The sequence below is a fragment of the Phyllostomus discolor genome, chromosome 7, assembly GCF_004126475.2.
Source record: "Phyllostomus discolor isolate MPI-MPIP mPhyDis1 chromosome 7, mPhyDis1.pri.v3, whole genome shotgun sequence".
In the NCBI taxonomy this organism is placed as follows: Eukaryota; Metazoa; Chordata; class Mammalia; order Chiroptera; family Phyllostomidae; genus Phyllostomus; species Phyllostomus discolor.
Window position 1 is genome coordinate 81,653,986 of NC_040909.2, and position 14,288 is coordinate 81,668,273.

A 14,288-nucleotide genomic window follows, 5' to 3' on the forward strand; every position below is an offset into this window, starting at 1 on the left:
GTCCCTAAGTACATTTTTGAAGCAAATATAACATTGGTACCAAAGGAATGACAAAGATCACAAGCAAAGGAATCCATAGACCAATCTTACTAAAAAAGTGCAAAATCCAAAATAAAATATTAACCAAGAAAACTCAGTAGTTCCTTAAAATAATAGTAAATCACTACCAAGTGGATTTATTCTAGAAGTATAAGGTAAGTCAATATCATGAACTATAAACTATCATTTTATAGGGTTAATAAGAAAAGTGTATGACTATCATTAACAATACTGAAAAACAGCACTGAGTTGGCATCGTGTTTTTTTGGGAAAACTCATGCATCATTCTGTTGATGTCAGGAAAATTTAAACAATGTCTGCTGTCACATTACAGTTTAATGTTGGATTAAAATATCAACCAATGTATTTAAGGAAAGAAAAATATTAGAGGTTCACATATTACTGGGAGGAGTTAAGATTATCTTAAATATTATTTCATACTTAGAAAACTACAGAATAATTAATAATTACAGAAATATTGCTAATTTTAGAATTAATGACAGCAGTACTCAAAACTGTTAAAAACCAAATCTTTGGCCTTATCTAGAGCAGGATTCAAGTATCTGTTCCTTCACTAACTAGCTAGATGTCCTGAAGTTTCTTGATTTCTCTGTATCTTTTCCATCGCTCTACGATGTGAATGATAATAGTACCTACTTTATAGGTGGTTGACTTGAAGATTACAGGAGACAATAGATGTGAATTGTTTAGTATAGTATATGGCATATCCAAAGGACTCAAACAGCAAGCATTAACTAACACTCAACTTTTTCTCATTAAAATCACTTTTTGGATCTCCTATTTGATCTTATTGTGAAATATTGGTATTTTTGTATTTACGGTTATACTTCATTTCCTTTCCATATCACACTTCTTTTTTCTGATATCTGTGTTCCTAGAAATTGTGTCTACAGCAAAGAAACCTCAGCTGTGGGATGCAGTGGAGTTGGAAGAATGACAGAGGGCCTAGCGTTTGGGTTTCTTGGAAGAGAATTAACTGGGATGTTGATCAGGAAATATTACCAACACTATTTGTCATGCTAGAAGGTGACCTGACCCAATGAAAGGAACCATGGGGACCAGGAAAGGAAAGCAAAGAGATTCTGGCTGGTTCTTAATTAAGAGTTCTCATTAGCAGTCAATAGGAGCAGACATGCTGGTTGTGTTCTGAGAAACTTCCAATTTGTGTGAGAGAAAGAATCACTGAGAAAATGTTACTTGAGTATTCCTGTCATGCCTGAACATGTCGGCAGGTTGGTTGCTATGACTCTAAGTCTGATTATAGGTTGGCACATATAAACCACCATCTGTCCTCATGATTTAGCTCAGCCTTTATGACAGTATGGATTTAGTATAGTCATTTGGATGTTTTTAGCTTAGATAAATGACAAGTAAATTACGTCTTCATAACATATGTTATGAAGATTAGTGGTACAAAATAGTTTATAATGTATATGTTCCTGAAGGAAAATTCTATGGAAATTTTAGTATTACATCTATTACAATGAATCTGAAGTACCCCTGACATGTGCTTACTCCTCCCTTTTTCTAAATTAATTAATGCTGAGCTCCTTTTCAATACATGGATGGCTTTAATGGATGGCTTTTGGTCAGTTTGCCTAACAAAGCGATGTTAGACCACTAGTGCCTGGAAGAACACAGCCAGCTGCTAGAAAACTTATTAATGTTGTCAGATGTTGAACACAAAACCAGTGATTTCTGGGACCTTCAGGAAAGTTACCAAAAGATATAACAGCAGATTGTGGGCTAAACTACTGTTCACCACCCTGTTTTTCTCAGCATCATGCCTCTTCAGCCTCTTATAATACATTCCTTTTTCCCTTTCAGTAACATCTGTCCAACTGCCTCAGAAAAATGCTTACACACATATATACACATGCGCCTTAATAATTATACATCTGCCATATTTCTCTATCGCTTCCTCAGCTCTTTCCCTTTGTTTAAAAAACTGGTAAGCTTTAGGCATCACATTACCATGTTATTTTTTCCTATTGACATCTGAATTTATTACTATATAATAATGCATTAATTAGTATTTCAGGAAACTAGCAACTTCAGATATAAGAAGTAACTCCCTTGGATTAATAGAAAGTATACAAGGCATAGGAAATGCAATGAAGCTAAAGAAACACTTGTTTCTTTTTTAAGTATATTTTATTGATTATACTATTATAGTTGTCCCATTTTTTTTCTCCCCACCTGCCCTGCACCCTATCTACCATCTCCCCCTTAGTTCATGTCCATGGGTTATGCCTATGAGTTCTTTGTCTTCTCCATCTCCTATACTATTCTTAACCTCCCTCTGTCCATTTTGTACCTACCATTTATGCTTCTTATTCCCTGTATCTTTTCCCCCATTCTCCCCACTCCCTCTCCCCACTAATAAGCCTCTATGTGATCTTCATTTCTGTAATTCTATTCCTGCTCTAGTGGTTTGCTAAGTTTGTTTTTGTTTTTTAGATTCAGTTGTTGATAACTGTGAGTTTGTTGTTATTTTAATGTTCATAGCTTTAAACTTCTTTTTCTTAGATATGTCCCTTTGAAATTTTATATAATAAAGGCTTGGTGATGATGAGCTCCTTTAACTTTACCTTATCTGGGAAGCACTTTATCTGCCCTTCCATTATAAATAAAAGCTTTTCTGGATAGAGTAATCTAGTTGTAGGTCCTCATTTTTCATGACTTTGAATACTTGTTCCCAGCCCATTCTTGCCTATAAGTTTTCTCTTGAGAAATCAGCTGAGAGTCTTGTTAGTCTTATGGAAACTACTTTGAAGGTAACTCTCTACTTTTCACTTGCTGCTTTTAAGATCTCTCCTTATCTTTAACTTTAGTTAATTTAACTATGATGTGTCTTGTGTTCCTCCTATGGTCCAACTTCTTCAGGACTCTCTGACCTTCCTGGACTTGCATGTCTATTTCTCTTGCCAGATTGGGGAAGTTCTCCTTCATTATGTTTTCAAACAAGTTTTCTTTTTTTTTTTTAATTACAAATTCTTATTTTGTTAAATTTTATTTTAATCATTGTTCAAATACAGTTTTCTCCTTTTTACTCCCAGTCCAGCCCCCCTCCCAACCCTCCCCACTTCCCTCCCATTACCACCCTCCCTCTACTTTTTGACCATGTGTCCTTTAAGTTTGTTCCCATGAACCCTACCCAATGTCCCCTGGAATTCCTTCCACTCTCCCCTGTGGTCACTGTCAGTCTGTCCTCTATTTCAGTGTCTTTGGTTATATTTTGCTTGCTTCTTTGTTTTGTTGTTTAGGTTCCTCTTAAAGGTGAGATCATATGCTATTTGTCTTTCACCGCCTGGCTTGTTTCACTTAGCATAATGTTTTCCAGCTCCATCCACGCTATTGCAAACAGTAGGAGCTCCTTCTTTCTTTCTGCTGCATAGAATTCCATTGTGTAAATGTACCATAGTTTTTTGATCCATTCACTTACTGATAGGCATCTTGTTTGCTTCCAGCACCTAGCTATTGTAAATTGTGCTGCTATGAACATTGGGGTGCACAGGTTCTTTTGGATTGGTATTTTAGTATTCTTAGGATAAAGTACCAGCAGTGGAATTGCAGGGTCAAAAGGCAGATCCATTTTTAGATTTCTGAGGAAGCTCCATACTGCTTTCCATAGTGGTTGTACCAGTCTGCAGTCCCACCAAGAGTGCACTAGGGACCCCTTTTCTCCACAACCTCTCCAACACTTGTTGTTTGTTGCTTTGTTTATGATGGCCATTCTGACTGGTGTGAAGTGGTATCTCATTGTGGTTTTAATTTGCATCTCTCTGATAGCTAGCGATATTGAACATCATTTCATGTGTCTTTGGATTTTCTGTATGTCCTCCTTGGAGAAGTGTCTGTTCAACTCCTTTGCCCCCTTTTTTTTTTTTTAAAGATTTTATTTATTTATTTTTAGAGAGGGAAGGGAGGGAGAAAGAGAGAGAGAGAAACATCAATGTGCAGTTGCTGGGGGCCATGGCCTGCAACCCAGGCATGTGCCCTGACTGGGTATCGAACCTGCGATGCTTTGGTTCGCAGCCCACGCTCAATCCACTGAGCTACACCAGACAGGGCTTTTGCCCACTTTTTAATTGGATTCCTTGTCTTCTTAGATTGCAGTCATGTAAGTTCTTTATATATTTTGGAGATTAAACCCTTGTCTGAGATGTCATTGGCAAATATGTTTTCCCATACAGTTGGTTCTCTTTTAATTTTGATACTGTTTTCTTTAGCTGTGCAGAAGCTTTTAATTTTGATGAGGTCCCATTTGTTTGTTCGTTCCTTTATGTCCCTTGCTGTAGGGGACAAGTCAGTAAAAAAGTTTCTGCATGAAGTATCTTGAGATTTTCCTACCTATGTTCTCCTCTAGGACTTCAGTGGTGTCACGGTTTACGTTTAAGTCTTTTATCCACCTTGAATTTATTTTTGTATATGGTGTAAGTTGGTGTTCAAGTTTCATTTTTTTTGCATGTGGCTGTCCAGTTCTCCCAACACTATTTGTTGAAGAGGCTATTTTTACGCCATTTTATGTTGCTGCCTCCTTTGTCAAATATTAATTGACCATAGAGACTCAGGCTTATTTCTGGGCTCTCTGTTCTGTTCCATTGGTCTATGTGCCTGTTTTTATGCCAGTACCAGGCAGTTTTGATTACAGTGCCCTTGTAGTATAGTTTAGTGTCAGGTATTGTGATCCCTCCTACTTCACTCTTCTTTCTCAAAATTCGAGCAGCTATTCGGGGTCATTTATAATTCCATATAAATTTTTGAAGTGTTTGTTCTATGGCTGTGAAATATGCCATTGATACTTTAATAGGAATTGCATTGAATGTGTAAATTGCTTTGGGTAGTATGGACATTTTGATGATATTAATTCTTCCAATCCATGAATACAGTATATGTTTCCATTTGTTTGTATCTTCCTTGATTTCTTTCCTGAGTGTTATATAGTTTTCTGAATACGGGTCTTTTACCTCTTTGGTTAGGTTTATTCCTAGATATTTTATTTTTCTTTTGCTATTTCAAGTGGGATTTTTTCTTTGATCTCTGCTTCTGCTGTTTCATTATTGGTGTACAGAAATGCCTTTGATTTCTGGATATTGACTTTGTATCCCACTGTTTTGCCAAATTCATTTATTAGGTCAAGCAGTTTTATGGTGGAGTCTATAGGATTTTCTATGTACACTATCATGTCATCTGCAAACAGTGACAGTTTTGTTTCCTCCTTTCCTATTTGGATGCCTTTTATTTCTTTTTCTTGTCTGATCGCTGTGGCTAAAACTTCCAGCACTATATTGAATAGAAGTGGTGAAAGAGGACAGCCTTGTCTTGTTCCTGATCTTAATGGAAAAGATTTTAATTTTTACCCATTGAGAATGATGTTGGCTGTAGGTCTCTCATATATGGCCTTTATTATGTTGAGGAATGCTCCTTCTATTCCCACTTTGCTGAGTGTTTTTATCATGAATGGGTGCTGTACCTTATCAAATGTTTTTTCTGCATCTATTGATATGATCATATGATTTTTGTCTTTGCTTTTGTTTATGTGATGCATTACATATACTGATTTGTGAATATTGAACCATCCTTGCATCCCTGGAATGAATCCCACTTGGTCATGGCATATGATCTTTTTAATGTGTTGTTGGATGCAGTTTGCCAGTATTTTGTTGAGGATTTTAGCGTCCATGTTCATCAGTGATATTGGCCTGAAGTTTTCTTTCTTTGTTGTGTCTTTATCTGGTTTTGGAGTTAGGATGATGTTGGCCTCATAAAAAGAGTTTGGGGGACTCCCATCGTTTTGGATTTTTTGGAATAGTCTGTGAAGGATAGGGGTTAGCTCTTCCTTAAATGCTTTGTAGAATTCTCCTGTGAAACCATCTGGTCCAGGGCTTTTGTGTGTTGGGAGTTTTTTGATTACTGCTTCAATTTCTTTTGTTGTTATTGGTCTGTTCAGGCTCTCTGCTTCTTTTTCATTGGGTTTTGGAAGATTATATTTTTCTAGAAATTTGTTGATTTCACCTAGGTTTTCAAATTTCTTGGCATACTGTTCTTTGTAGTAATTTCTTACAATCCTTTGTATTTCTGTGGTATCTGTTGTAATCTCTCCTCTCTCATTTCTGATTGTGTTTATTTGGGTCTTCTCTCTTTTTTTCTTGATGAGCCTGCTTAAAGGCTTGTTGATTGTTTATCTTTTCAAAGAACCAGCTCTTGGATTCATTGATCCTTTGAATTGTGCTTTTAGTCTCTATGTCATTTAATTCTGCTCTGATCTTGGTTATTTCCTTCCTTCTGCTTGCTCTGGGCTGTCTTTGTTGTTGTTCCTCGAGTTCTTGTAGACGTAGGGTTAGGTTGTTTGTTTGGAATGTTTCTAACTTTTTAGGTGGGCCTGTATTGCCATGAACTTCCCTCTCAGTACTGCCTTGGCTGTGTCCCATAAGTTTTGGGTTGTTGTGAGTTCTTTTTCATTTTTTCCAGAAACCTTTTGATTTGTTCCCTAATATCATTCTTGACCTATTCATTGTTTAATAGCATGCTATTTAATCTCCATGATTTTGAATGTTTTGGGTTTTTTTTCCTTGGGGTTGGTTTCTAGCTTCAGTCCCTTGTGGTCTGGGAAAATGCTTGGTATGATTTCAATTTTCTTGAAATTCTTGAGGCTTCTTTTGTGTCCTATCATGTGGTCTATCTTTGAAAATGTTCCACGTACATTTGAAAAGAAGGTATATTTAGCTTCTTTTGGATGGAGGGCTCTGTATATATCATTAAAGTCCATTTCATCAAGGGTATTGTTCAATGCCACAATATCTTTGTTGATATTTTGTTTGGAAGATCTGTCCATTTTTGATAGTGGGGTGTTAAAATCTCCCACTATAATTGTGTTGCTGTCCATATCTTTCTTGAAGTCCTCTAAGATTTTCTTTATGTATTTCGGTGCTCCTATGTTAGGTGCATATATATTTACAATATTTATGTCTTCTTGGTGGATTCTTCCCCTGAGTATTATGAAGTGACCTTCCGAGTCTCTCTTTATGGCCCTTTGTTTGGAAGTCTATTTTGTCTGATATGAGTATTGCTACCCCGGCTTTTTTTTCCTGTCCATTTGCTTGGAAGATTTGTTTCCAATCCTTCACTTTCAGCCTGTGTAGGTCTTTTATCCTGAGGTGGGTCTCTTGTAGACAATTTATATGTGGGTCATTTTTTCTTATCCATTCAGCTATTCTATATCTTTTGATTGGAGTATTTAATCCATTTACGTTTAAGGTTATTATTGATAGGTACTTGTTTATTGTCTTTTATGTACGTGTGTTCCTCTCTCTCTCTTTTCCTTCCCTTCCTTAAAGCAGTCCCTTTAGAATCTCTTGCAGAGCTGGTTTGGTGGAGGTGTGTTCTTTTAGACTTCTTTTGTCTGGGAAGCTTCTTATTTGGCCTTCTATCTTGATTGAGAGCCTTGCTGGATATAGTAGCCTTGGTTGCAGACCTCTGGTTCTCATTACCTGGAGTATTTCTTGCCATTCTCTTCTGGCTTGAAGTGTTTCCATTGAGAAGTCAGCTGTTAGCCTTATTGGGGGCTCCCTTGTATATTACTTCCTTTTTCTCCCTTGCTGCCTTTAAGATTCTCTCTTTGTCTTGAAATTTTGCCATTTTAATTATGATGTGTCTTGAGGTAGGCCTCTTTGGGTTCCTCTGGATTGCGACTCTCTGTGTTTCCTGGATTTGTGTGACTTTTTCTCTCATCAAATCAGGGAAGTTCTCCTTCATTACTTTTTGGACTAGGTTTTCTATCCCTTATTCTTCTTCTTCTCTTTCTGGTATCCCTATTATACGGATATTATTATGTTTCATATTGTCTTGCATTTCTCTTAATCCCTCTTCATTCTTTCTGAGCCTCTTTTCCTTTTCTTGCTCTTTCTGGATGTTGTTTTCTACTTTGTCCTCCAGCTCGCTAATCCGATCTTCTGCTTCATCGATCCAGCTTTTCATTCCTTCTACTGTGTTCTTCAGTTTAGAAATTGTATTCTTCATTTCCTCTTGGCCTTTGTTGAGAGTTTCTATTTCCTTTTTAATGTTTATATAGTTTGCAGTGAGATTGATGTAGTTTCCCTCTAATTTCTGATAGCTCATTGTGAGTTCATTGAACTTCCTAATAATCATTGTTTTGAACTCACTATCTGATAGTTGAGTTGCCTCTATTTCATTTAGCATTTTTCCTGAGGCTTCCTCATTTCCCTTCAATTGGGGGTTGTTTCTTTGTTTTCTCATTGTTCGTCTGTTTCTTCTTGTTAGCCTCTGTTTCTTAAATTGATCTGTTCTGGTTCCCTTCAATTATGGTGTGAACTTTTGTGGTAGAATACTTGTGGGATTCAGTGGTGCAATCTCCTTCATGTATCCTGGTGTTCACAGCTTCCCCTTGCTCTTTTTTGTGATCAGTTGGAGGAGTAAGGCGAAATGGTTTAAGACAGCAAGACAGTGTACTATGATATTTACATTAGCAGCCAGTAGAGAAGAGATGGGTTATCCTTTGGCTCCTTATAGTGTTAACCGTGATCCTCCACTCCAATATCCACGTTTTAGAAAGGATGGAAAGAGGTAAGACTCTTATTGGGGACAAGAAGATTGATAGTTGGATCTAGAAAGCTGTGAGGCTGTGGAAGGTGAGATTCTAAGGTAGGGTTGGATTAAAGATTAGTATATAGGAGTAGTATGTAAAAGAATAGAGACAACCTCCACAATAGTATAGTTCAGGAAATTGCAAAGTGGGCTGAGATCAGGTAGGGGTATTGAGTAGTATTTACAATTGTATGGACTAGGTCTTATTAACAGTAATAGTAAAGTGACAGTATTGTGACAGAATCAATGAGATCTAGATAACAAGAATAAAGAGTATAGAACCTTGAGAGGTGTATTAATGGAACACAGATGAAGGATAGTAAATTATCAACACACTGTGACTGAGATGCCAGGGGGAACCTATCAAATGACAGTATAACCAGCCAAGCAAAGACGATTATACAAAAAGAAAAAGAATACCAAAATATTATTAAAATAAAAAATGTTGGAAAAATGAGAAAAAGATAATATAAATTTATAGTAACTTGCAAGGTAAAAAAAAAAAGAAAAGAAAAACAGAAGATGGAGTGCAGGAGAGATAAATTTGGATTGGAAAGAATATTATTAGGATGAATGGAAGAAAAACATAAAGGATTGCGAGATATAAAAATAATAAGAATTGAAAAATAAAATGTCACTTAAAACAGAAGATAAAATCAATCATCCAACAACAGCCACAAAAACCAAACCAAACCAAATCAAACCAAACAAAACAAAATTTAAAAAACCCTCTTGTTGCTTTCTAACTGGCCAGACCAGTTTTTCTGATCTTGCTGGCCTCAGGTGGCTGAGGGACCTTTGAAATGCTTCTCTCTCTTCCCAGCCAGATCTCAGCAAGTCTCTCATGAACCCTGGGCGCTCCGGAGCACACTCGCTCTCCGGAGCTCAGTGCCACGTTCTTCCAGACTCCGGGGTCCCTGCAGGGTTCCCACTCTATGATCTCAGGAGGCACCCGAGATGTTTTGGGATTCACTGCGCCCTCCCTGGGAGTCGTAAAAGGGCACGCCCCTCCACTGAACTTTTGAGATTCGGGCTATAGGAAGGCACTAAGCGCACGTCCCTTCCAGGACCGCAGCCCATGAGTCAAGATTCCCGATGGGGTGCGCACTTCCCCAGATCAGAACTGCTAGCTCCCGAGACCTGAAAACACCCGAGCCCTTCCCAGCTCTGGGTTTTCCACCGATCTGCACTCCCACCAGGCTAGGGGTGTGGGCGCTCTTCCATGCTGCCCCTGGTCATGCCAGCTGGAGGCCCTCACTTCTCCCAGGTCTCTGGGTGGGTGTTCATAGTCCCTGGGCGATTTTTTCCCAGTCCAACTGGCCAATCTGTGCCTTCAAGCAACAAGTTCTCCCCTGGAGTTGCTCAACCCCCGTATTCAGGGGAGGGAGCAGCGACTCCCCTCTCCCGGGAGCCCTGAGGCAGTCCCGGGAGCACCGGGCCTGGAGACTGCACACCCCTAGTCCCTGAGCTGATCCCTGGGTCCCTTTTGTCCTGAAGCAGTCTCCTTACCGTCTGGTTTTTCAATGATCGCAATAATTTTTGATGTCCTGCTTTCAAAAGTGATTCGGTAACCTAGTCCACTTGCTCTGTTTCTCCACCAAACCATGAGTTTCCCTCCTCTTCACAGAAGCCAAGAAACACGCTGCCTAGAGTAAAGCCACCATCTTCCCTCTCCTGTTTTCAAATAAGTTTTCAATTTCTTGCTCTTCCTCTTCTCCTTCTATTACCTCTATGATTTGGATGTTGGAGTACTTAAAGTTGTCCCAGGGGTCCTAAACTTCTTATTTTTTTGAATTCTTGTTTCTTCATTCTGTTCCAGTTGAATGTTTATTTTTTCCTCTTTTCCAAATCATTGATTTGAGTAAGGGTTTCTGTCCCTTCACTGTTGGTTCCCTGTATATTTTTCTTTATTTCATTTTGTATGGTCTTCACAGCTTCCTTTATTTTTCACCCATACATTTCTGGGAGCATCCTGATTACCAGTGTTTTGAACTCTGCATCTGATTGGTTGGCTATCTCCTTTTAGCTTAGTTCTTTTTTTGGAGTTTTGATGTATTCTTTCATTTGGGGCATATTTCTTTGTCTCAGCATATCTGCCATGTTGTAAGAGCAGAGCCTTAGGTATTAGCCAGAGTGGGGCAACCCACTTTGCTGCAAGTGGCACTGTATTTGGGGGAAGGGTCAGAGAGGGAACAATGTAGCTTGCTCAGTTCTTTCCCTGTTTTCCATCACTTTCCCTACTACCACAAGCAAATTGTGCCTTTCTGGTACTGATTCCCAGGTAGGCGAGGTTGTGTATGGTGTAAGATCCCATGGATCCCTCCAACAGACTCTCCTGTGAGAATGGGAGTTTTTCCCGCCACCAAAACTTCCACAGGTTTGTACATCCAGAGGTTTTGAAGCTTTATTTCCTCACACTGGAACCCTGGATTGTGTGGTCTGTCTCACTGCCCAGTTGTTCTTCTTGATTTATCTGTACATGAATGTGGGACTACCTGGTCTACCAGTCTCTGCCTTCCCATGCTTCCTCCCCATCCTGACTGCCGATTGCCACCACTCCTACCAGTCTGGATGAATGTTGAGCCATACAGTTCATTTTCTGGCAGTTATGGTTGTTTTTTGTTTTTAAATTAGTTGTTGTCCTTCTTCTGGTTGTGTGAGAAAGTGAAGTATATCTACCTACACTTCCATCTTGGAATGAAGTTCTCAAATATTTTTTTTTCTTTAGAGTGGTTGTTTAATTCTTCGGAAGCTACAAGCCATTTAAAGGCCAGGAATGTGTTTATTTTTCCTACCATTATGTTGTCCACACTCAGAACAGTGCTCACTATAGGATGAGCACTTCATAATATTTGCAAAATGGGTGATCTCATGTAACACCCACTGTATGTCAAGCACTGAGTCATGTTCTGGATAAAATGAAGTGTCAACATTAAGGTGATCACAGTCTGTAAAGAGCTGTGGGAATATCAAGGAGAGCAGTTGCTTCTGCTCATGATATGATGGTACACAACCCAGGAAGCATTATGGAGAGGATTTGAATTTTAATCTGGACCTGGACCAGTAAGTAGGCATTCTCTAGATAAAATGGGAAAGTGGAGAGAATATGCTAAATAAAGAGAAGAGGATTACAAAAGGCATGGAAGCTTGGCAGTGCCTTTTGGACCCCTAAGTGAAAAGAGTAACCAGAGTGTAGCCTGCATGCAGAGGTAGGTGTGAAGCAAAGAAGGCTTAGAAGGTGGATAAAGAGTTTGAACTTCATTGAGTAGAGGGAGCCATGTGAGACTGTTGCAATAGATGATAAAAGAACAAGAGTAAACACTAAATGTTGGGAAATGTCTCCTTTTAATGAGGAATGGAGAAGCCAAGAGGGGGAAATTTCATAGAGAAAGATAAATTCACATGGTCAAATGTTGTAAAATCCTGATGACTTGGTAGAACACCTTTGATATTTAGAACTTCAGGTGATTTTGGAAACTCTAGGTAATTGGTGATGATGGAATTCAAATTAAAAGGAGTGAAGAAGCTACTATGAGGTGACAAACAAAGTCTTTGAGCATTTTGACTATTCTATGAAGATTTAGCAATGAGAGGAAAGGGAGACACTTGAGAGCTTGATAAGGTAGCACTCTCTGAGAATTGTCCAGAAAAAGTAATCAGCAGAAGAAAGGACTGAACATTACAGAGACATTACTCATGGGGCAATCCCAAGGAATGAAGGAGGAAGTGGGGTTTATTGCTTGGTCCTCAAAATGATTAAATTCATTCCATCGCTATTTTCAGATGATGGAAATTGTGAGTTCTTGAAGGTCCAGAAACCATAAATGTGTCCTAGAGAATATTTATTAGGTTACAATAATAAAACAACCATGTTATTTTGAGGATTTTTTTAGGGGTGACACCTCAGAATACATGGGAATATGATTGGATCTAGCCTGCATTGGGAAGTCAGCAGCCAAGACTTTGCCTTGGAGACTGCCTTTCCTCATATACACTCTGTTTCTTAGAGAAAGGAAAGTGATTGAATATAGTTCATTCAACTTGGATCCGCAGTAGAAGGAAGTTAATTCCTGGTAATAATGTAGTTGTGAAAACACTTTTCACATGTGAATCGGGTAGATGGTGGGCTGAGAGATTTAAAAATTCTGAAAACATTTCTTCTGGGGCTTTGAACCAAATTTGGCATGGTAACACCAGAGCGTGAATGAAAACTGTGATTGAAAATGAACAATGGACCAATGAATGAACTCAAGAAGCTTGCAAGTAATGTGAAAGCACTGCCCTTCCAACATACTCCCTAGGAAAAGTGAAAAAAGACAGGTTGGTGACATTTGCATTCGATTAATGTGTTTGGTTGTAGAGAAAGGGCCTGTGAACTCAAGACACTAGCAACAACAACCAGGTTAAAAAAATGGGGTTAGGCAGTTATATGATTGGCTGTTACCTGAACTTTATGTTGGATTAAGTTCAAAGCATGAAATGCACTAGATCTCATCATGCTTTTCTAAATGGAGCTTTTTTAGAAAGAATGACTTTCAGTAAGTAAAATACCTGATGAATATCAAAACCAGCAAGGCAGTAACTTGTACGAACAAAACAGGGGAGGATAAGAAGGTACAAGTTTTTCTACTTCTAAGCCAAAGGGGAGTTTCAGGCTTAAAAGAGCTAAATCTTTGGCTGTTTGAACAAGTTTGGTGTTGCCTAAGTTGCTAAGTGAAGAATGTCTTAAAGGAGAAGAGAAAGGAAAGAGTGGTTTGCTAAGTAAAATATTTTAAATTTATTCTTAAGAAAGTAGTACTTCTGAAAATAAGCCAAGGAAATAATCAATAAGTAGAAAATCAACACTATAAGATTCTGAGTGTTCCTGTGTTTCTGGCAGTATATATTATACTGGCTGGCCTTTAATTTCAGGCTCTTTGGGGCATAGGTTTTTTGCTACAGTAGAGTGAGGCACACAGATAATTTGGATCAGAAAAAAGACACTCATATTTAATGATGAACAGAGATGTTCAGAAGAACTGAAGATCTCAGCTAAAAGACAAAACAGGGCATTAAGGCAATAAAGAGACCCAGACACCTAAGTGTTGTGTCCTTTTCATCTTTTTGTTCCTAGGATTTATATCACTCTCAAGTTTTCCACCCATACAGAATTTTTTGGAAAATGTGTTGACTAAAGGAAGACCAAGTCATAAGTGATCTTACTGACAAGTAAACTACAGTGATGGGGAAATTCAGGGATAGAGTTGCTCAGAAATTCAGGCTCTTGGAATTATAACACAACATCTGTTAGTAGATAGTGGAGGACAAAACTTATCAGGGGCTCAGGATCAGGCCCACGTCCTAAGAGAACAGAACTAGTCCTAGAGGTTCAGATACTAAAGGAAATTTGCCAAAGTAAGAGTAAGGCCTAGGGATTGAGATAGAAGCCCATTCACCAGTCTCTAAAGAAATACATTTTATATTCTATTTCTGTAGAAAACTAAAGGATTAGCTTTCTGGATTAACAGCAAGCAAATGTTAATTTAAATTATGATGAGGGCAGCCTAAAAAGTCCTTGTTAGTTAAGAAACATAATGATGGAATGAGAAATATTGGTGTTGACAGGTTTGGGCACAGAGCTG